The sequence below is a fragment of the Rattus norvegicus genome, chromosome 15 (assembly GCF_021556685.1).
Source record: "Rattus norvegicus strain SHRSP/BbbUtx chromosome 15, alternate assembly SHRSP_T2T, whole genome shotgun sequence".
NCBI lineage: Eukaryota > Metazoa > Chordata > Mammalia > Rodentia > Muridae > Rattus > Rattus norvegicus.
In genome coordinates, this window is record NC_141548.1 from 40,322,288 (window position 1) to 40,344,616 (window position 22,329).

Below are 22,329 nucleotides of genomic sequence, written 5' to 3' on the forward strand. Positions count from 1 at the left end.
GGTAAGCGTCGTCTCGTTTCAGAATAATAAATTCTTACAATGTGCACAGGGCAGTCCTCATCTGCACCAGCAGCAGATCTCCCAGTGATGTCAAGGGACCACCAGGTAGCATGAACAGAACAGGGTGACTCTAAGGTCTGCCTGCTCCTCATCTTGCACAGCTGCTCGCAGCCTAGTGGGCCAGAGTGGCAGGGAAGAATGCAGACATTCAGATCGTGGCTACTTACCAGCTTAAGATAACTATTTAAACTTGTTGAGCTTTAGAGCCCTCCTCTGCAGAAGTTGATTATCTGCTCATCCCACAGTACTCAGCATATTGAATCTGTGACATCAAAAGTATACACTCCTTTAGCCTGGGAGTGGTGGTGCACATCGTTAATCCCAGTACTTGGAAGGTAGAAGCAGGCAGGTCTCTAAGTCTGAGGCCATCCTGGTCCACAGTGAGTCCATGAGAGCCAGAGCTACACAGAGAAACCTGGTCTCAAAACCAAACGAAAAGGACGTGCGATCATGTGTGAGTACACACACACACACTCAGATACACACACACACACACTCACATACATACACACACACTCAGATACACACACACTCACATTCACACACACTCACATACACACACACTCACATACACACACACTCATACACACATACATACACACTCACATACACACACTCATACACACATACACACACACATTCACACACACACACACACACACACACACACACACACATCTCTATTCCATGCAGTTCTTGGAATGTTTAAATCAACTAGCTGTGTTAGTCAGTACTCTAGTGTCATTTCTGCTGCTGTGACACCCCAACAAAAGGCAGCTTAGGAGAGAAACAGCTATGTTAGCTCCTGGTCCCAGGTTCCAGTCCATCCCAGCAGGAGAGTCAAGGCAGGAACTTAAAACTGCTGGTTCCATCACACCCACTGAGAGCAGAGTGGCATGGATAACTTCCTCTACTCATCTACTGTCCATGACCCAAACTAGGGAATGGTGCATCCACCTGCAGGCTGGATCTTCCCATGTCAATTAGAGCAAGTGAGACAATCCCCAACAGACAGCCTAATCTACACAGTCCCACAGTCAATACTCTGACAGTTAAAACTAACCATCACAGTCAGCATTTCATTGACAATGGAGGGAAAAATCTTACTTTGGTTCACAGTCACTATGGTCCGTTTCTTTGGTCCTGAAGTGAGACTAAACATCTAGGCAACAGGATGTGTGGAAAGGAAGCCGTTCACCCCATAGCAGCCAGGAAGCAAAGAAAGACAGTAGTGTGGAGGACAAGACACGCTCTTCAAAGGCCCCCAGTTCTTTGCTCTCTCCAGCTTGACCTACCTCTTAATTGTGGTGCTTTCTCAGAATGCCATCAAATTCTAAAGATATCTTAATCTATGACATCCTAACGCCTGTGACCTCACAACCTTCCTGAGCCCCAGTTCTCGAGACTGCTGCAATGAGAGCCAAGCTTTCCACACAGGAGCCTTGTGGGGGTGGCACTTCCTACTCAAACCATAACAACACCACGTATCTCTCCCTGTTTCCAGTTCTCTTCGCACCATAGTTTATTTCCCATTTCTATACATTCAACTTCCAAATTCTACGCCTAAGTGTGGTTCAGAGGCAGTTTTCATTCTGTCTTAGCCTGATGCCCACAGGGCTGTGCATATTGTGGTAAATGACAGGATAGTCTTCTGAGACTATATTATATTCCACTGTTAACCTGGAGCAGTTTCTTTTTCTATTCATTGGTCAGCAGATACTTAAGAGTTTCTACTTCCTGGTTGATGTGACAGTATGCAGATATATATAAGTCCAGAGGTCAAGTGTATCACATGAAAAATATAGTTAATAATACTGTATTTTATTTGCATGTCCCCACCAAAGAAATAGGGCTTGGGTGCTCTTGCCTAGAAAGTGGGGATGGTCCTATTGGACCACGAGCATGCTAGAAGTACGTTTGTCTCAAATACACCCAACAAAAATTAAGCAAAAAGCAACAAAATGAGACAAGGTAGAGAGAACACTATCTGTCCTATTCTGTCTATCAAAAGTAGCATTGCAATAGTGTAAAATATCACCATGGTTTCTATTTTACCTCCCCTGCCTGACAGTTGTGAAGCTCATCTCCCAGGCAAATGCTTTGGGTTCAGTCAAATTCAAGAGGCCTGTTGTGCTTTGATATTTATACAGGTCCGCAGGCTTAGACAGGCTCCTAGGTGATCAGATGAGACACTCAGGGGTCTCCCACTGCCGTGAGAAGGGTCTATTTCCCAGATGCCAGTTGGTTGCCCTGTCTGGAGCAGCCAGCTGCTCACAGGCCACCTGCCCTACACCTTCCCCTTTCTGGCAGGATTCCACTGAGCATCTCACCCTACAACCTGGTGCACAGCTGCCGTTGTGGATAGCCTGGAAGCTCAGTGGGATGCCATCCCAAAGGCATAGCTCTTTAAACCACACTGGCCTGTACCTGCACTTCCTAAAGAGAGGCCTGACTTTAACAACAACAACAAGAAACTGCCAAATGTTTTTGTTCCTGGTAGCAAGTCTGGGAATCCCTGTCCCCCCCAACCTGCTCTGTTCCTGATTACCAGAGGAAAATAAAACGTCAGAGGCGAGCAGTCGAGGGGCCAAAGGAAGATTGTGGAGGAAGAAGGGGATATGGAGAGAAGGAAATGATCAAATTCCTCTTCTGAATAGTTAATGAAGGGTAAGATTACAGAGTTCGACAACATGGATCCCATGTCATGGTGGTCCACTTGCACAGCTTACTGGAACGTTCCACTTTCTGATCGTGCTAAATGGCAAGGAAAAGAACTCTCCTTGTGGATGGCTTTCCCGGTCAGAGACCAATGCTGTTTGCCTCAATCTTTGACCAGATGGCTTTCCCGGTCAGAGATCAATGCTGTGTTTGCCTCAATCTTTGACCAAATAACATGAAAGTCATCTTTATCCAATAAAACCTGCCCCCAGAACAGAGCATGTCAAAGCCTCCCTGGGCACCTCCTTCTTCCACAGTGACTGAAAGCAGGGCAGGAAGGCTTAAGCATCCTGCTTCCTGATGTGCTTGGAGCCCCCGGAACACACGAACAAACACCATTAAATGGGATAAAATAACTTAAAACACCAGCTTGAACTCTTAAGTAACAGCAGATGCCAGCCCAGGGCTCTCCTTTGCAGAGCATTTCTGAGCAGTTTCCAGCAGGTCTGGAAGCCTAGAACCACAGCTCTGCAAAGCTGCTGCTCTGGCAGTCTGGAGCCTCTGCTCTCAGAAGCAGCTGCAAAGAAGATGTCCTTCCAGGGTCCAACCGAGTGTGAAGAGGCTCTCTGCCTGCGGCTGCTGGAAGAGATCTGGTGGCTTCCCAGAGTGAGCCCTTTGCCAGGGGCAGAGACCTGTGTGAGCAGCCTCGGATGAGTCTATCCCCTGATAAAATGACATATAAGTTTAACAGAGATGTGTGTGTGTCTGCCTGTGTGTGTGGTGTGTGTCTGCTTGTGTGTGTGTGTGTCTGTCTGTCTGTCTGCCTGTGTGTGTGTCTGTCTGTCTGCCTGTGTGTGTATGTGTGTGTGTGTCTGTCTGTCTGCCTGTGTGTATGTGTGTCTGTCTGTCTGCCTGTGTGTATGTGTGTGCGTGTCTGTCTGTCTGTGTGTATGTGTGTGTTTTGTGTATATGTATGTGTATGTTTTGTATGTGTCTGTCTGTCTATCTGCCTGTGTGTGTATGTGTGTTTTGTGTGTGAGGGTGAGGGTGTCTGTCTGTCTGTGTGTATGTGTGGATTTTGTGTGTGTGTATGTTTTATGTGTGTTTTGTGTGTGTGTGTGTGTTGTGTGTATGTGTGTTTTGTGTGTGTGCTTTGTGTATGTGTTGTGTGTGTATGTGTGTGTTGTGTGTGTGTTGTGTGTATGTGTGTTGTGTGTGTGTGTTGTGTGTATGTGTGTTGTGTGTGTGTTTTGTGTGTATGTTGTGTGTGTATGTGTGTGTTTTGTGTGTGTGTTGTGTGTGTGTGCTTTGGGTGTGTGTGTCTGTCTGTTTGTGTTTATGTGTGGACTTTGTGTGTGTGTTGTGTGTGTATGTGTGTGTTGTGTGTGTGTTTTGTGTGTGTGTTGTGTGTGTATGTGTGTTGTGTGTGTGTTTTGTGTGTGTGTTGTGTGTGTATGTGTGTGCTTTGTGTGTGTGTTTTGTGTGTGTGTTTTGTGTGTGTGTCTGTCTGTCTGTGTTTATGTGTGGACTTTGTGTGTGTGTTTTGTGTCTGTATGTGTGGTATATGTTGTATGTGTGTTTTGCATGTGTGTGCTTCATTTGTGTGTATGTGTGTGCTTTGTGTGTGTGTTTTGTGTGTGTGTGTCTGTCTGTCTGTGTTTATGTGTGGACTTTGTGTGTGTATGTTGTGTGTGTATGTGTGTGCTTTGTGTGTGTGTTTTGTGTGTGTGTCTGTCTGTCTGTGTTTATGTGTGGACTTTGTGTGTGTGTTTTGTGTCTGTATGTGTGATATATGTTGTATGTGTGTTTTGCGTGTGTGTGCTTCATTTGTGTGTATGTGTGTGCTTTGTGTGTGTGTTTTGTGTGTGTGTGTCTGTCTGTCTGTGTGCATGTGTGGACTTTGTGTGTGTGTGTTTTGTGTGTGTGTAGTGTGTGTTGTATGTGTGTTTTGCCTGTGTGTGCTTCATTTGTGTGTATGTGTGTTCAGACACCTTGGAGCGTTAGTTACAGATGTGAGCCTCCTGGAATGGGTGCTAGGACTCAAACTTAATCTCCAGAAGAGCAGAGCCATCTCTCCAGCCCCCACACTTTTCTTCTGAGAACTAATCTCTAAGTCATTTATATTTGACTTTGAGTAAAGTATATACCCAGTCATTTAATATTTTTGTAAATGAATTCAGCTGAGATTAATGATAAAACAGAATATATTATTCAAAGTCAGTTTATAAATCATTGGAGGAATGGGTGACATTTCCACAAAATGTAATATGAATCTGAATAATTAGGACTTGGTCACAGAATGCTTAGAAAGACAAGATTTAGGGACCCAACCTCATTTGTAATTACTTCCAAGCGACTCACTAGACATCTTATCAGAACTTCCAGAGAAAGATGTATTCTTCTGATTATGCCCATGTTATCTGTCATCCACAGCAGAATTACGGGGCTAGGGGTGGGTGTGCCAGTCTGATGTGCAGGCACAATGCTGAACCTGGTGGCTTGGGGTGCTGAAAAAGATAAAGTGTCCCCCACTCTTCCTTGTCCTCTTCTCCGCCCCTCATCTGCCCTCCTCTTTGTCTTCCTTTCTCTCTTCTCCCTATGTGAAGGGTGTTGTCTTGGAAGTCAGGTCAGCTTCTAAATGATATAAAAGTCACATTGATTTCCCTTTTCTAGTCCAGGGCAATGATATCCAGGACAGATCATGCCTCTCTCCAGGTGAACTCCCAGAAGCCCACGTTCCTTCTAGTTCACTGTTCTCCAGAACCCTGGGTTTATTGCTATTGCCTGCACTCTTAACAGTGGCCCAAAACTGAAGCGTGCTTGTTTTAGTCAGGAGGCAGGAGGTTGGCCCTCTCCTTTGTGGTTTAATCATCTCCTGCCAACCAGAACTCACCCACACGGTGTCCTGGCGCCGAATGTAGAAGCAGCCTCTTTGGGGTTACAGGTTTGCATCCAGAACGGCTTCTTTGGACTGTTCATAAAGAGTCTTGTAGACCAAACAGCTCTGGAGTGGAGGTGGGAACACAGTCAGAAAACTATAGTGGATGGCTTGACCTCATTCATGTTTTTGGGGAAAGAGAAAAAAAGACAGAGGGAAAAGAGATTTTCTTGTTCTGAACCAGAAGTAGACTGTGGAGTAAAAAACCTTCACTTTAGGCTTTCACAGGCAGGTGCCAATACCCTTTAGCTTCCTGGGCAAAGACCTCAACCCAGGTGCCTCCCTCAGCAACCTTCAAGGATATGAGGAGAGGGGCAGCTTCCCCACCTCAGGCTGTTTCACACCAGCATGTCCTTGCATGGTAAGGGATTGGCTACATCTGTGGCTCAGTGTGTCAGAATAGCTGACACATGCTCAGCTCCTCTCCCTGGGCCACAGGAAGGAGTTATGATGCAAGATGGGGACAGGAATGAAATTGCACAGATAAGCATTCACGGTAGAAGGAAGGCAGCATGGCCACTTGTGTATGCTAAGGAGAAGTGGCTGTGTGTCCAAGTATTTAAGGTGACCAGACATCCAATTGCTTCTCCATAACGTCATTATGAAAAACACTTTAAAAAGTGGAGTTTAGGGCTGGAGAGATGGCTCAGAGGTTAAGAGCATTGACTGCTCTTCCAGAGGTCCTGAGTTCAATTCCCAGCAACTACATGGTGGCTTACAACCATCTGTAATGAGATCTGATCCCCTCTTCTGGTGTGTCTGAAGATAGCAACAGTGTACTTATATATAATAAATAAATCTCAAAAAAAAAAAGTGGGGCTTATGTACCACACAGAACTGCAGCAGAGCACAGGGAGCCAAAGCAGAGGACAGCACTTGCTTCAAGTCACTTGCCCAAGAGTGTGTTGTGCCCCATGTTTCCAAGCACAAGGTGTAAAAGCCTCAAGTCAGAGAGCAAAGCTATGTGAAGCAGAAAGTCTGGGGCAGTTTTAGTCAATGACACCTGAGCAACCTTGGAAAGGACTGTTGGCTATGCATTAAGACTCCTTCGCTAAACCTGGTGAATTACTCTCTTCATGGGTGAGATTAATCATGACTGAATACTCATCGAGTCTAAGAAGGTTGAATTGATCAGCTGTGTAGCCATTGCCTCCAAACGCAACATTGCCTCCCGGAGCATAGAGCAGGCCCCAAAACTTAGGATGCTTATGAAACTCAGGAGACTGGGGAAATTCGTGAAAATGATGAGACTAGGGAAGCTCACAGGGCTACAGATTCTATATGCAGTAGCACTTTGTGGAAAAGGGGCCCTCTAGGAAGGTGCCTGCCGCAAATTGTGTAAGGAACCCTGGGGTGCTGCTTTGTAATTTGTCACCCATGCCAGGGTGGGCTTTCGCCTGAGTCTCCCACGGACCAATAACCATACTCAATAAACTCAGTGATTCATTGAGCTACACTTGGGTGGAGCTGTTCCTTCAGTCTGTGTCCTCTCTGGAGTGAGTCAGCATCTGCTTATAGCACATAATGTGCTCACTCAATAGAACAAGGATGGCAAGAACAAGCTGTTGCCACCACCACAGCTGGTGGTGTGTGTGTGTGTGTGTGTGTGTGTGTGTGTGTGTATGTATGTGTGTGTGTCTGTGTGTGTCTGTGTGTGTCTGTGTGTGTATGTGTGTGTGTCTGTGTGTCTCTGTGTGTATGTTTCTGTGTGTGTGTCTGTGTGTGTGTCTGTGTGTGTGTTTCTGTGTGTCTGTGTGTCTATGTCTCTCTGTGTGTGACTGTGTCTCTGTATGTGTGTCTGTGTGTGTGACTCTGTGTGTGTGTGTGTGCGTGTGTGCATGTGTGTGTGTGTGTGGCTGTCTTTCTGTGTGTGTGTCTGTCTGTGTGTGTGTCTGTGTCGCTGTGTATGACTGTATCTGTGTGTGACTGTATCTGTGTGTGACTGTATCTGTGTGTGACTATGTCTCTGTGTGTCTCTGTGTGTGTGTCTGTGTGTGTGTCTGTGTGTGTATGTGTGCGTGTGACTCTCTCTCTTTCTCTGTGTGTGTGTGTGTATGTGTGTGTGACTGTGTGTGACTGTGTGTGTTTCTGTGTGTGTGTGTCTGTGTGCGTGGGTGTGACTGTGACTCTGTGTGTGTGTGTGTCTGTGACTCTGTGTGTCTGTGACTCTGTGTGTGTGTGTGTGTGTGTGTGTGTGTGTGTGTGTGTGTGTGTGTGTGTGTAGAGAGAGAATCTTACCAGGAGATGGAGGCAGCTCAAGCCCCCACTGATGGGCAAGCAGACAAATATGCTGTGTGCAATGAAATGGGTAAACCTCAATTATGCTCTAAGTGAAGTGAGCAGACCTGAGAAGACAAACACTCCTGGCCTACTCACGTGAGGCTTCTGGAGACAGAAAGGAGGCGGTGAATGTCTGGAGCTGAAAGCCTGGGAGGAGGGTTAGTGCACTGCGCTTAGGGATTCCATGTGGATGGATGAGAGAGTTCCAGAGAGGAGCAGTGAGGGAGGCTGCACAAGACGGCAGCTGTGTGCAATGCCATGACCTGTGCACTAAAAATGGTGGTGTCTGTGCACACATCTTACCACAGTATCCACAGCAGGGATTTCACAGCCTTTTCCCAGGGAACCCTGACTCCCAAGGGGTTATCACTGTCAAGAAAGTTTCAGAAGTTGTTCCTTCACGGGAAATCACCAGATGCAAGGCTGTCAAGAGAGCGGGGCATTGGAACAGACCATTGTAGGTGTGCGACCCTGGCATCCACACCAACCGTGTGACAAAGCTCACATCTGACTGAACCCAGAGCTACAGGAAGCAGACAGGTTTGCCGCCCTAGAACGAGCTCCACCCACTGAGAGCGTTTGTCTCCTTTTGTTTGTTAGAAAGGCCACCAACTGTCCTGGGGATTCGAGTAGGCAGGTCCAGAGGCCTCAGGCTTACCAGGCAGGATGGGAGACATTTAAATAAAAGTAGGAAAGCTTTAGATGTGGTTAGACAAGACCTTAAGAAAAATAATACTTCCCTGTTGTGAAGGTAGGAAAAGCCTGGGCGGGGCATAGCCAGGCTCCGACACCATGAATTACAGGATATAATGGAATAATTGTGGACATAGTTTGGAAACATCTATTAAGATCCCCACATTTGTGCTACTGCTTTGACCAAGCCTTTCCAATCCTAAACCTCCTGCCTAAAGCCACAGTCATGGCCACAGAGTTCCGACAGATGAGAATTAGCTGAATGAATGGTGTTTAAACAGTGGAACATGGAGCGGTTGTTAAAACAATGCTGTAGAGTAACAAATGACACCAAAGTCCCATGAAGCCCAAGCTGGCCTGAAACTCAGGTAGCCAACGCCGGCCTTGAACTCTCGGTCCTGCTTCCACTTCCTAAGTGTTAGGATTATAAGTGTCATCCGTCATGCCAAGCTTTTTTTTTTTTTTTTTTTTTTTTCTTTTTTTAAAGTATCGTCTTTGATTCCCACGCACTGAGGTAGGCTGACTGGCAAGCATGGCCATCTCCCCAAAACCTTTGTGAACTTTCGAGTTTGTGCTTCCTAATGGCTCCTTCATAAATCACCAGCAGATGCAAGGTCCTGGCCCCCTGTGGCTCTTTATTCTGATCATTTAACCTGATGTGACATCAGTCCCACAGGAAAGTTTGTGTGTGGAGAACAGAGAGGAGGCTGCAAGGCCTATGTCCGTGTCTCCTCGGATAACCAGTTCTCTCTGGTCATTTCCAGAACACCCTGACACACAGAAAGTACTTGATGCCTGTGGGCTGAGTGGATAGCTTGGCAGACAGTACGAAGGCGGTTTCAGTGAGCCCACGGTCTGCATCCCCCACCATCAGTCTATCCTGGAAGTCCCTTGACCACACTGCCCTGCTGCCTCGCATGGTTTGAATTAGGTTGTGGAATGAGGACTTGCCTGAGTATTGGAAACAGAAAGTGAGGAGAGGTGGTTGTCGTTGGCAGGTTATGGCAGTCACAGCAGACATACTCAAAGCTCTTCTGACTACATTTCCTCATGTCTCCTCAGAATTGAAACAGTTTCCCACAGAGCTTCAAGAACCATCCAGTTAGGACCTCAGTTTGACCTAGGTTTTTGGGAGGTTTTGCTTGGTTGGTTTTTAGAACTTTCTAGCACTTCTCATTTCTATGACCCCTAATTCCTACAGTGTATTTCTGAGCCCTCATAATAAACCGGGTGGCTTTCATCTGGGGTCACCCCTTTATCTTTCCAGGGGTTGAATACGACTTCCTTTTAATTGGCTTCCAAAGAAACATGCAGTGAAACACCAAGTAAACATCGCTATTTTTCCTCTTTGAGTTTTGCCCAAGAAAGGGACCTGGAGATTGTTCCAATCCTCAGGGTGTCTGCCATCAGCCTGCCCGCAGTGACCATCTCTCCCGGGCACTGATGCCCATCTTATTCACGCTGAGTAAGGAACGGATGTTTCCAGAGGCAACAAGTCTCTCGAGATCACAAGATTGGTGAACATGGCCGGCACTTGTGTAACCCCGACCTGTAAAGATATCACCTCCTTTCTAAATCCGCAGCTCCCTGAGTGCCTCTTCCAGAAAAACTTGTTCTTTATTTGCTCCTGAAGGGTCCAGTGAAACCGCCAAACCGCTGCTTCATTTGAGTACAGACAGCTGGCTGAGGTATGTTTCCTGTGGTGTGGATCGCACCTGCCAAGCATATATATTTCATGTCTAAACCCTTCTACTGCCTTTAAGCAGGGCATGACTGGCCAGTCCAATAGTACAATTCAGAAAGCTGAGGGGGAGAAACCTCACAGCTCATTTACAGTGCTGGCTGAACTAAGGGGTGATGGGAAGAGAATATTGAATAATGTCCAGAATCAGCAGGATTCCCAGCTCTCATGCAGAACTGCCCTAGTCACCTCCACTAGCTGCCAGCATCCAGTCACACCCCGTGTCTATACAGTTATCAATCAGGCTTATCTGCTTAATCAATGAACAAATATTCACTGTGGGATAGTCTATGACCACCGCTGTCCTGAACTCGATTTGGGGTTTCCTGGTCCCATCGGTCTGTCCTCTTTATCTGTACTTAAAGCAGTAAAACCACAGGAGCTGAGCTTTTGCCTAGTAGTGGCTGATAGCATTCACTTAAGACAGCTCACGCGTTTCCTGCCTGTCGGCCACCAGAGGGCAGCCCTCTCCCACTCACCCTTGTCTGGAACTGGGTAGACAGTAAGAGCAATGCAGCCACCGTCCTCAAGGGGGTGCTGTGCACGACCTGCAGCGAGGAAACTTGCTTGAATTGATGGACTCTAGTTTTGTGTCAGTGCCCAAATACTTCTGTGCTTGGATGCGCGGACCTACAAGATCGTGTTCTCATCTAAGCTGTTGCAAATACATTATGAGTATCGTGTGCAGCATTCCATAGTCTCCCTTTAGTGAGGAATTGTTGGCCATGAGCATCTTCCATGAAACAACCCGAAAGGTGTTTGTCTTAACACTTAATAAGGTAAGCATATCCCTCTGATCCTAGTGGCACCACCTAACTGGCTTATAAAGTGTCTTTACTATTAATAATAACGTTAAAAGTAATTTCATCGAGTCAAAGTTCTATTTTTTGTTTGTGTTGTATGTGTTGGGGAGTCTATGGTATGTATGCAGGTGTTTGCACTCGGGCGCCTACGTACGGAGGCACAGAAGGACATATGTCCTTCTTTCTTCCATTGTTCTCCACCTTGTTCCCTTGAGACAAGATCTCTTACTGAACTTGCTACTTTTGGCTTTGCTGGCTGGCCAACCAGTTCTCAGAGAACTACCTGTCACCTTGCTGGCTGTGGCTTTGAACGTGAGTCCTCAGGGTTGCATGCAAGTCCTCTCATACACTAAGCCTTTCCCTAGCTTCCCAAACTGTTTCAATGAGCTGGGGTGAGAGAGAGAGATTCAAGAGAGTATGTTAGAGTTTTTCCAGAATTGAGATACGAATTTTAAAATCATTATTTCTCCATCCACAGGTTAAAACTGCTGCACCCAGAGTTCGGGGTGCTATTTAGGGAGAACAACGCTTGCCAACAGAAGGTGATATGCACAGAGGGAGCCTGCTAACAGGCCCCCCCCCAAAAAAAAAACACTTCTGCCCAGGAGTGGGTGAAGTGGTTTCTAGCTCTATTTGATTGACGAAGCCTGTGCCAGACCTGATCATTTTGATATATGAAAACTTCAGTAGTGGTCAGATGTCTCATCAACTTTTAAAGCTGCTTGGGGTTGGGAAGGGCCTGCAAAGGAGTTATGACGTCATCTCTGGAAGGCGTGATGCCAGGCCGTTACTAGCACTGGAGTAAGTCATTTACTAACTCATTCATGTCTGGCAGTAGCAGCAAGCGATGGAAAGGAAGCTGCCCCCTTGCTGTGACCACCTTGCTGTGACCACCTTGCTGTGACCACCTTGCTGTGACCACCTTGCCACCATGTCTTTGATTCAGGAGTTTGTTATGACCCACTTGTCATGACTATGCTCTGTTCTGTATCTCCACCTATTTGCCCACCAAATCCTTCATTTGGGAAGCCCCTACTCCTGAACCATAAAAGTCTCTATCTTACTCATGTCCAAGACTGATACTGTGAATCCCACCTTCAGGGAGAGACAGCCTGTGTACACTAATTGCTTTAATTAATTTAGCTGTGGTTTGGATTGGTGGGCTTAGTTTCCTGGAACTCTGTCCATGTCTCCAATGTGGCCACATTAAATAAATCTCCTTTTTCTACTTCCCACTGTTAACTTGTTTTTTATAGATTGGCTTATTGAAGACAGGTAGGCGTCCCTGATATGGGTACAATTTTGAATCCCAAGTTCAATACATAAGCTCCTTTAATACTACTGGGAAGATTCTACAGTTTGAGCAGAACCTTGGCTCACATCCTCCAGGACAGGGAGAAAGAATAAAGAGATAGAGGGCAGGCAAAGATGAGACTCTTAAGTGAGGGGAGGTCCGTGCAGATGAAGCACCAAAGCAGAATCTCCACAGTCACTGAGACAGACAGCGCTGTCCTCCTCCTGACTCCACCTTCAGCATCAGACCCCTGCAGCACCTCTCAGTGCTAGCTCTAAGGTGGCCTGGGGCATTAACAGTGCAATAAGCCAGTTTGCCACTGGCTACCCTGCTTCAGGAGTCAGTACAAAGATGGCCTCAGGGGCAGCCACTGTAGCAGTGGAGGCCAGCATAGAGATGGGGAGCTCTGGAAAGAATGAAAGTTGCTGAAAGGGGTCTGAGAGTTCTGCAGCACCTACGAGTCCCTAAAGCCTTGCTTTAGAGTCCCTCTATCCTTGGCCCACTCCTTCCTTCTTCCTAGAGTGTGCCTCCCCTCTCCAGCTGAGCAAGATTCCCAGTGGCATCTTCCTCCTGCCTCCAGTCACAAATACTTCTTCTCACTCAGTCAGCATTAGTCAGGATCAACACCAACAACCCTCCTCCCACACTCTGTGTGTTGATGATAGAAAACCCAGAAGTTAATAAGCAACATTCATCTCTATGACCCACACAGGAATTATCACATGCAGTTGAAAAAGACATGTGCTGAAGAGTGCTGGTCTATTCATCCTCTGACTCTCAGATCCAGAAGTGCAAACCTCAGTGTATCACCTGCAGTTGAAAAAGACATGTGCTGAAGAGTGCTGCTCTATTTATCCTCTGACTCTCAGATCCAGAAGTGCAAACCTCAGTGTATCACCTGCAGTTGAAAAAGACATGTGCTGAAGAGTGCTGGTCTATTTATCCTCTGACTCTCAGATCCAGAAGTGCAAACCTCAGTGTATCACCTGCAGTTGAAAAAGACATGTGCTGAAGAGTGCTGGTCTATTTATCCTCTGACTCTCAGATCCAGAAGTGCAAACCTCAGTGTATCACCTGCAGTTGAAAAAGACATGTGCTGAAGAGTGCTGGTCTATTCATCCTCTGACTCTCAGATCCAGAAGTGCAAACCTCAGTGTATCACCTGCAGTTGAAAAAGACATGTGCTGAAGAGTGCTGCTCTATTTATCCTCTGACTCTCAGATCCAGAAGTGCAAACCTCAGTGTATCACCTGCAGTTGAAAAAGACATGTGCTGAAGAGTGCTGGTCTATTCATCCTCTGACTCTCAGATCCAGAAGTGCAAACCTCAGTGTATCACCTGCAGTTGAAAAAGACATGTGCTGAAGAGTGCTGGTCTATTTATCCTCTGACTCTCAGATCCAGAAGTGCAAACCTCAGTGTATCACCTGCAGTTGAAAAAGACATGTGCTGAAGAGTGCTGCTCTATTTATCCTCTGACTCTCAGATCCAGAAGTGCAAACCTCAGTGTATCACCTGCAGTTGAAAAAGACATGTGCTGAAGAGTGCTGGTCTATTTATCCTCTGACTCTCAGATCCAGAAGTGCAAACCTCAGTGTATCACCTGCAGTTGAAAAAGACATGTGCTGAAGAGTGCTGGTCTATTTATCCTCTGACTCTCAGATCCAGAAGTGCAAACCTCAGTGTATCACCTGCAGTTGAAAAAGACATGTGCTGAAGAGTGCTGCTCTATTTATCCTCTGACTCTCAGATCCAGAAGTGCAAACCTCAGTGTATCACCTGCAGTTGAAAAAGACATGTGCTGAAGAGTGCTGGTCTATTTATCCTCTGACTCTCAGATCCAGAAGTGCAAACCTCAGTGTATCACCTGCAGTTGAAAAAGACATGTGCTGAAGAGTGCTGGTCTATTTATCCTCTGACTCTCAGATCCAGAAGTGCAAACCTCAGTGTATCACCTACAGTTGAAAAAGACATGTGCTGAAGAGTGCTGGTCTATTTATCCTCTGACTCTCAGATCCAGAAGTGCAAACCTCAGTGTATCACCTGCAGTTGAAAAAGACATGTGCTGAAGAGTGCTGCTCTATTTATCCTCTGACTCTCAGATCCAGAAGTGCAAACCTCAGTGTATCACCTGCAGTTGAAAAAGACATGTGCTGAAGAGTGCTGGTCTATTTATCCTCTGACTCTCAGATCCAGAAGTGCAAACCTCAGTGTATCACCTGCAGTTGAAAAAGACATGTGCTGAAGAGTGCTGGTCTATTCATCCTCTGACTCTCAGATCCAGAAGTGCAAACCTCAGTGTATCACCTGCAGTTGAAAAAGACATGTGCTGAAGAGTGCTGGTCTATTTATCCTCTGACTCTCAGATCCAGAAGTGCAAACCTCAGTGTATCACCTGCAGTTGAAAAAGACATGTGCTGAAGAGTGCTGCTCTATTTATCCTCTGACTCTCAGATCCAGAAGTGCAAACCTCAGTGTATCACCTGCAGTTGAAAAAGACATGTGCTGAAGAGTGCTGCTCTATTTATCCTCTGACTCTCAGATCCAGAAGTGCAAACCTCAGTGTATCACCTGCAGTTGAAAAAGACATGTGCTGAAGAGTGCTGCTCTATTTATCCTCTGACTCTCAGATCCAGAAGTGCAAACCTCAGTGTATCACCTGCAGTTGAAAAAGACATGTGCTGAAGAGTGCTGCTCTATTTATCCTCTGACTCTCAGATCCAGAAGTGCAAACCTCAGTGTATCACCTGCAGTTGAAAAAGACATGTGCTGAAGAGTGCTGGTCTATTTATCCTCTGACTCTCAGATCCAGAAGTGCAAACCTCAGTGTATCACCTGCAGTTGAAAAAGACATGTGCTGAAGAGTGCTGGTCTATTTATCCTCTGACTCTCAGATCCAGAAGTGCAAACCTCAGTGTATCATCTGCAGTTGAAAAAGACATGTGCTGAAGAGTGCTGGTCTATTTATCCTCTGACTCTCAGATCCAGAAGTGCAAACCTCAGTGTATCACCTGCAGTTGAAAAAGACATGTGCTGAAGAGTGCTGCTCTATTTATCCTCTGACTCTCAGATCCAGAAGTGCAAACCTCAGTGTATCACCTGCAGTTGAAAAAGACATGTGCTGAAGAGTGCTGGTCTATTTATCCTCTGACTCTCAGATCCAGAAGTGCAAACCTCAGTGTATCACCTGCAGTTGAAAAAGACATGTGCTGAAGAGTGCTGGTCTATTTATCCTCTGACTCTCAGATCCAGAAGTGCAAACCTCAGTGTATCACCTACAGTTGAAAAAGACATGTGCTGAAGAGTGCCGGTCTATTTATCCTCTGACTCTCAGATCCAGAAGTGCAAACCTCAGTGTATCACCTGCAGTTGAAAAAGACATGTGCTGAAGAGTGCTGGTCTATTTATCCTCTGACTCTCAGATCCAGAAGTGCAAACCTCAGTGTATCACCTGCAGTTGAAAAAGACATGTGCTGAAGAGTGCTGCTCTATTTATCCTCTGACTCTCAGATCCAGAAGTGCAAACCTCAGTGTATCATCTGCAGTTGAAAAAGACATGTGCTGAAGAGTGCTGCTCTATTTATCCTCTGACTCTCAGATCCAGAAGTGCAAACCTCAGTGTATCACCTGCAGTTGAAAAAGACATGTGCTGAAGAGTGCCGGTCTATTTATCCTCTGACTCTCAGATCCAGAAGTGCAAACCTCAGTGTATCACCTGCAGTTGAAAAAGACATGTGCTGAAGAGTGCTGCTCTATTTATCCTCTGACTCTCAGATCCAGAAGTGCAAACCTCAGTGTATCACCTACAGTTGAAAAAGACATGTGCTGAAGAGTGCCGGTCTATTTATCCTCTGACTCTCAGATCCAGAAGTGCAAACCTCAGTGTATCACCTGCAGTTGAAAAAGACATGTGCTGAAGAGTGCTGCTCTATTTATCCTCTGACTCTCAGATCCAGAAGTGCAAACCTCAGTGTATCATCTGCAGTTGAAAAAGACATGTGCTGAAGAGTGCTGGTCTATTTATCCTCTGACTCTCAGATCCAGAAGTGCAAACCTCAGTGTATCACCTGCAGTTGAAAAAGACATGTGCTGAAGAGTGCTGGTCTATTTATCCTCTGACTCTCAGATCCAGAAGTGCAAACCTCAGTGTATCACCTGCAGTTGAAAAAGACATGTGCTGAAGAGTGCTGCTCTATTTATCCTCTGACTCTCAGATCCAGAAGTGCAAACCTCAGTGTATCACCTGCAGTTGAAAAAGACATGTGCTGAAGAGTGCTGCTCTATTTATCCTCTGACTCTCAGATCCAGAAGTGCAAACCTCAGTGTATCATCTGCAGTTGAAAAAGACATGTGCTGAAGAGTGCTGGTCTATTTATCCTCTGACTCTCAGATCCAGAAGTGCAAACCTCAGTGTATCACCTGCAGTTGAAAAAGACATGTGCTGAAGAGTGCTGCTCTATTTATCCTCTGACTCTCAGATCCAGAAGTGCAAACCTCAGTGTATCACCTGCAGTTGAAAAAGACATGTGCTGAAGAGTGCTGGTCTATTTATCCTCTGACTCTCAGATCCAGAAGTGCAAACCTCAGTGTATCACCTGCAGTTGAAAAAGACATGTGCTGAAGAGTGCTGGTCTATTTATCCTCTGACTCTCAGATCCAGAAGTGCAAACCTCAGTGTATCACCTACAGTTGAAAAAGACATGTGCTGAAGAGTGCCGGTCTATTTATCCTCTGACTCTCAGATCCAGAAGTGCAAACCTCAGTGTATCACCTGCAGTTGAAAAAGACATGTGCTGAAGAGTGCTGCTCTATTTATCCTCTGACTCTCAGATCCAGAAGTGCAAACCTCAGTGTATCATCTGCAGTTGAAAAAGACATGTGCTGAAGAGTGCTGCTCTATTTATCCTCTGACTCTCAGATCCAGAAGTGCAAACCTCAGTGTATCATCTGCAGTTGAAAAAGACATGTGCTGAAGAGTGCTGGTCTATTTATCCTCTGACTCTCAGATCCAGAAGTGCAAACCTCAGTGTATCACCTGCAGTTGAAAAAGACATGTGCTGAAGAGTGCTGCTCTATTTATCCTCTGACTCTCAGATCCAGAAGTGCAACCTCAGTGTATCACCTGCAGTTGAAAAAGACATGTGCTGAAGAGTGCTGGTCTATTTATCCTCTGACTCTCAGATCCAGAAGTGCAAACCTCAGTGTATCACCTGCAGTTGAAAAAGACATGTGCTGAAGAGTGCTGGTCTATTTATCCTCTGACTCTCAGATCCAGAAGTGCAAACCTCAGTGTATCACCTGCAGTTGAAAAAGACATGTGCTGAAGAGTGCTGGTCTATTTATCCTCTGACTCTCAGATCCAGAAGTGCAAACCTCAGTGTATCACCTGCAGTTGAAAAAGACATGTGCTGAAGAGTGCTGCTCTATTTATCCTCTGACTCTCAGATCCAGAAGTGCAAACCTCAGTGTATCATCTGCAGTTGAAAAAGACATGTGCTGAAGAGTGCTGCTCTATTTATCCTCTGACTCTCAGATCCAGAAGTGCAAACCTCAGTGTATCACCTGCAGTTGAAAAAGACATGTGCTGAAGAGTGCCGGTCTATTTATCCTCTGACTCTCAGATCCAGAAGTGCAAACCTCAGTGTATCACCTGCAGTTGAAAAAGACATGTGCTGAAGAGTGCTGCTCTATTTATCCTCTGACTCTCAGATCCAGAAGTGCAAACCTCAGTGTATCACCTACAGTTGAAAAAGACATGTGCTGAAGAGTGCCGGTCTATTTATCCTCTGACTCTCAGATCCAGAAGTGCAAACCTCAGTGTATCACCTGCAGTTGAAAAAGACATGTGCTGAAGAGTGCTGCTCTATTTATCCTCTGACTCTCAGATCCAGAAGTGCAAACCTCAGTGTATCATCTGCAGTTGAAAAAGACATGTGCTGAAGAGTGCTGGTCTATTTATCCTCTGACTCTCAGATCCAGAAGTGCAAACCTCAGTGTATCACCTGCAGTTGAAAAAGACATGTGCTGAAGAGTGCTGGTCTATTTATCCTCTGACTCTCAGATCCAGAAGTGCAAACCTCAGTGTATCACCTGCAGTTGAAAAAGACATGTGCTGAAGAGTGCTGGTCTATTTATCCTCTGACTCTCAGATCCAGAAGTGCAAACCTCAGTGTATCACCTGCAGTTGAAAAAGACATGTGCTGAAGAGTGCTGCTCTATTTATCCTCTGACTCTCAGATCCAGAAGTGCAAACCTCAGTGTATCATCTGCAGTTGAAAAAGATATGTGCTGAAGAGTGCTGCTCTATTTATCCTCTGACTCTCAGATCCAGAAGTGCAAACCTCAGTGTATCACCTGCAGTTGAAAAAGACATGTGCTGAAGAGTGCTGCTCTATTTATCCTCTGACTCTCAGATCCAGAAGTGCAAACCTCAGTGTATCACCTGCAGTTGAAAAAGACATGTGCTGAAGAGTGCTGGTCTATTTATCCTCTGACTCTCAGATCCAGAAGTGCAAACCTCAGTGTATCACCTGCAGTTGAAAAAGACATGTGCTGAAGAGTGCTGCTCTATTTATCCTCTGACTCTCAGATCCAGAAGTGCAAACCTCAGTGTATCACCTACAGTTGAAAAAGACATGTGCTGAAGAGTGCCGGTCTATTTATCCTCTGACTCTCAGATCCAGAAGTGCAAACCTCAGTGTATCACCTGCAGTTGAAAAAGACATGTGCTGAAGAGTGCTGCTCTATTTATCCTCTGACTCTCAGATCCAGAAGTGCAAACCTCAGTGTATCATCTGCAGTTGAAAAAGACATGTGCTGAAGAGTGCTGCTCTATTTATCCTCTGACTCTCAGATCCAGAAGTGCAAACCTCAGTGTATCATCTGCAGTTGAAAAAGACATGTGCTGAAGAGTGCTGGTCTATTTATCCTCTGACTCTCAGATCCAGAAGTGCAAACCTCAGTGTATCACCTGCAGTTGAAAAAGACATGTGCTGAAGAGTGCTGCTCTATTTATCCTCTGACTCTCAGATCCAGAAGTGCAAACCTCAGTGTATCACCTGCAGTTGAAAAAGACATGTGCTGAAGAGTGCTGGTCTATTTATCCTCTGACTCTCAGATCCAGAAGTGCAAACCTCAGTGTATCACCTGCAGTTGAAAAAGACATGTGCTGAAGAGTGCTGGTCTATTTATCCTCTGACTCTCAGATCCAGAAGTGCAAACCTCAGTGTATCACCTGCAGTTGAAAAAGACATGTGCTGAAGAGTGCTGCTCTATTTATCCTCTGACTCTCAGATCCAGAAGTGCAAACCTCAGTGTATCACCTGCAGTTGAAAAAGACATGTGCTGAAGAGTGCTGGTCTATTTATCCTCTGACTCTCAGATCCAGAAGTGCAAACCTCAGTGTATCACCTGCAGTTGAAAAAGACATGTGCTGAAGAGTGCTGCTCTATTTATCCTCTGACTCTCAGATCCAGAAGTGCAAACCTCAGTGTATCACCTGCAGTTGAAAAAGACATGTGCTGAAGAGTGCTGGTCTATTCATCCTCTGACTCTCAGATCCAGAAGTGCAAACCTCAGTGTATCACCTGCAGTTGAAAAAGACATGTGCTGAAGAGTGCTGCTCTATTCATCCTCTGACTCTCAGATCCAGAAGTGCAAACCTCAGTGTATCACCTGCAGTTGAAAAAGACATGTGCTGAAGAGTGCTGCTCTATTTATCCTCTGACTCTCAGATCCAGAAGTGCAAACCTCAGTGTATCACCTGCAGTTGAAAAAGACATGTGCTGAAGAGTGCTGCTCTATTTATCCTCTGACTCTCAGATCCAGAAGTGCAAACCTCAGTGTATCACCTGCAGTTGAAAAAGACATGTGCTGAAGAGTGCTGCTCTATTTATCCTCTGACTCTCAGATCCAGAAGTGCAAACCTCAGTGTATCACCTGCAGTTGAAAAAGACATGTGCTGAAGAGTGCTGGTCTATTCATCCTCTGACTCTCAGATCCAGAAGTGCAAACCTCAGTGTATCACCTGCAGTTGAAAAAGACATGTGCTGAAGAGTGCTGGTCTATTTATCCTCTGACTCTCAGATCCAGAAGTGCAAACCTCAGTGTATCACCTGCAGTTGAAAAAGACATGTGCTGAAGAGTGCTGCTCTATTTATCCTCTGACTCTCAGATCCAGAAGTGCAAACCTCAGTGTATCACCTGCAGTTGAAAAAGACATGTGCTGAAGAGTGCTGGTCTATTTATCCTCTGACTCTCAGATCCAGAAGTGCAAACCTCAGTGTATCACCTGCAGTTGAAAAAGACATGTGCTGAAGAGTGCTGCTCTATTTATCCTCTGACTCTCAGATCCAGAAGTGCAAACCTCAGTGTATCACCTGCAGTTGAAAAAGACATGTGCTGAAGAGTGCTGGTCTATTCATCCTCTGACTCTCAGATCCAGAAGTGCAAACCTCAGTGTATCACCTGCAGTTGAAAAAGACATGTGCTGAAGAGTGCTGCTATATTTATCCTCTGACTCTCAGATCCAGAAGTGCAAACCTCAGTGTATCACCTGCAGTTGAAAAAGACATGTGCTGAGAGTGCTGCTCTATTTATCCTCTGACTCTCAGATCCAGAAGTGCAAACCTCAGTGTATCACCTGCAGTTGAAAAAGACATGTGCTGAAGAGTGCTGCTCTATTTATCCTCTGACTCTCAGATCCAGAAGTGCAAACCTCAGTGTATCATCTGCAGTTGAAAAAGACATGTGCTGAAGAGTGCTGCTCTATTTATCCTCTGACTCTCAGATCCAGAAGTGCAAACCTCAGTGTATCACCTGCAGTTGAAAAAGACATGTGCTGAAGAGTGCTGGTCTATTCATCCTCTGACTCTCAGATCCAGAAGTGCAAACCTCAGTGTATCACCTGCAGTTGAAAAAGACATGTGCTGAAGAGTGCTGCTCTATTTATCCTCTGACTCTCAGATCCAGAAGTGCAAACCTCAGTGTATCATCTGCAGTTGAAAAAGACATGTGCTGAAGAGTGCTGGTCTATTTATCCTCTGACTCTCAGATCCAGAAGTGCAAACCTCAGTGTATCACCTGCAGTTGAAAAAGACATGTGCTGAAGAGTGCTGGTCTATTTATCCTCTGACTCTCAGATCCAGAAGTGCAAACCTCAGTGTATCACCTGCAGTTGAAAAAGACATGTGCTGAAGAGTGCTGCTCTATTTATCCTCTGACTCTCAGATCCAGAAGTGCAAACCTCAGTGTATCACCTGCAGTTGAAAAAGACATGTGCTGAAGAGTGCTGGTCTATTCATCCTCTGACTCTCAGATCCAGAAGTGCAAACCTCAGTGTATCACCTGCACTTGAAAAAGACATGTGCTGAAGAGTGCTGCTCTATTTATCCTCTGACTCTCAGATCCAGAAGTGCAAACCTCAGTGTATCACCTGCAGTTGAAAAAGACATGTGCTGAAGAGTGCTGCTCTATTTATCCTCTGACTCTCAGATCCAGAAGTGCAAACCTCAGTGTATCACCTGCAGTTGAAAAAGACATGTGCTGAAGAGTGCTGGTCTATTCATCCTCTGACTCTCAGATCCAGAAGTGCAAACCTCAGTGTATCACCTGCAGTTGAAAAAGACATGTGCTGAAGAGTGCTGCTCTATTTATCCTCTGACTCTCAGATCCAGAAGTGCAAACCTCAGTGTATCACCTGCAGTTGAAAAAGACATGTGCTGAAGAGTGCTGCTCTATTTATCCTCTGACTCTCAGATCCAGAAGTGCAAACCTCAGTGTATCACCTGCAGTTGAAAAAGACATGTGCTGAAGAGTGCTGCTCTATTTATCCTCTGACTCTCAGATCCAGAAGTGCAAACCTC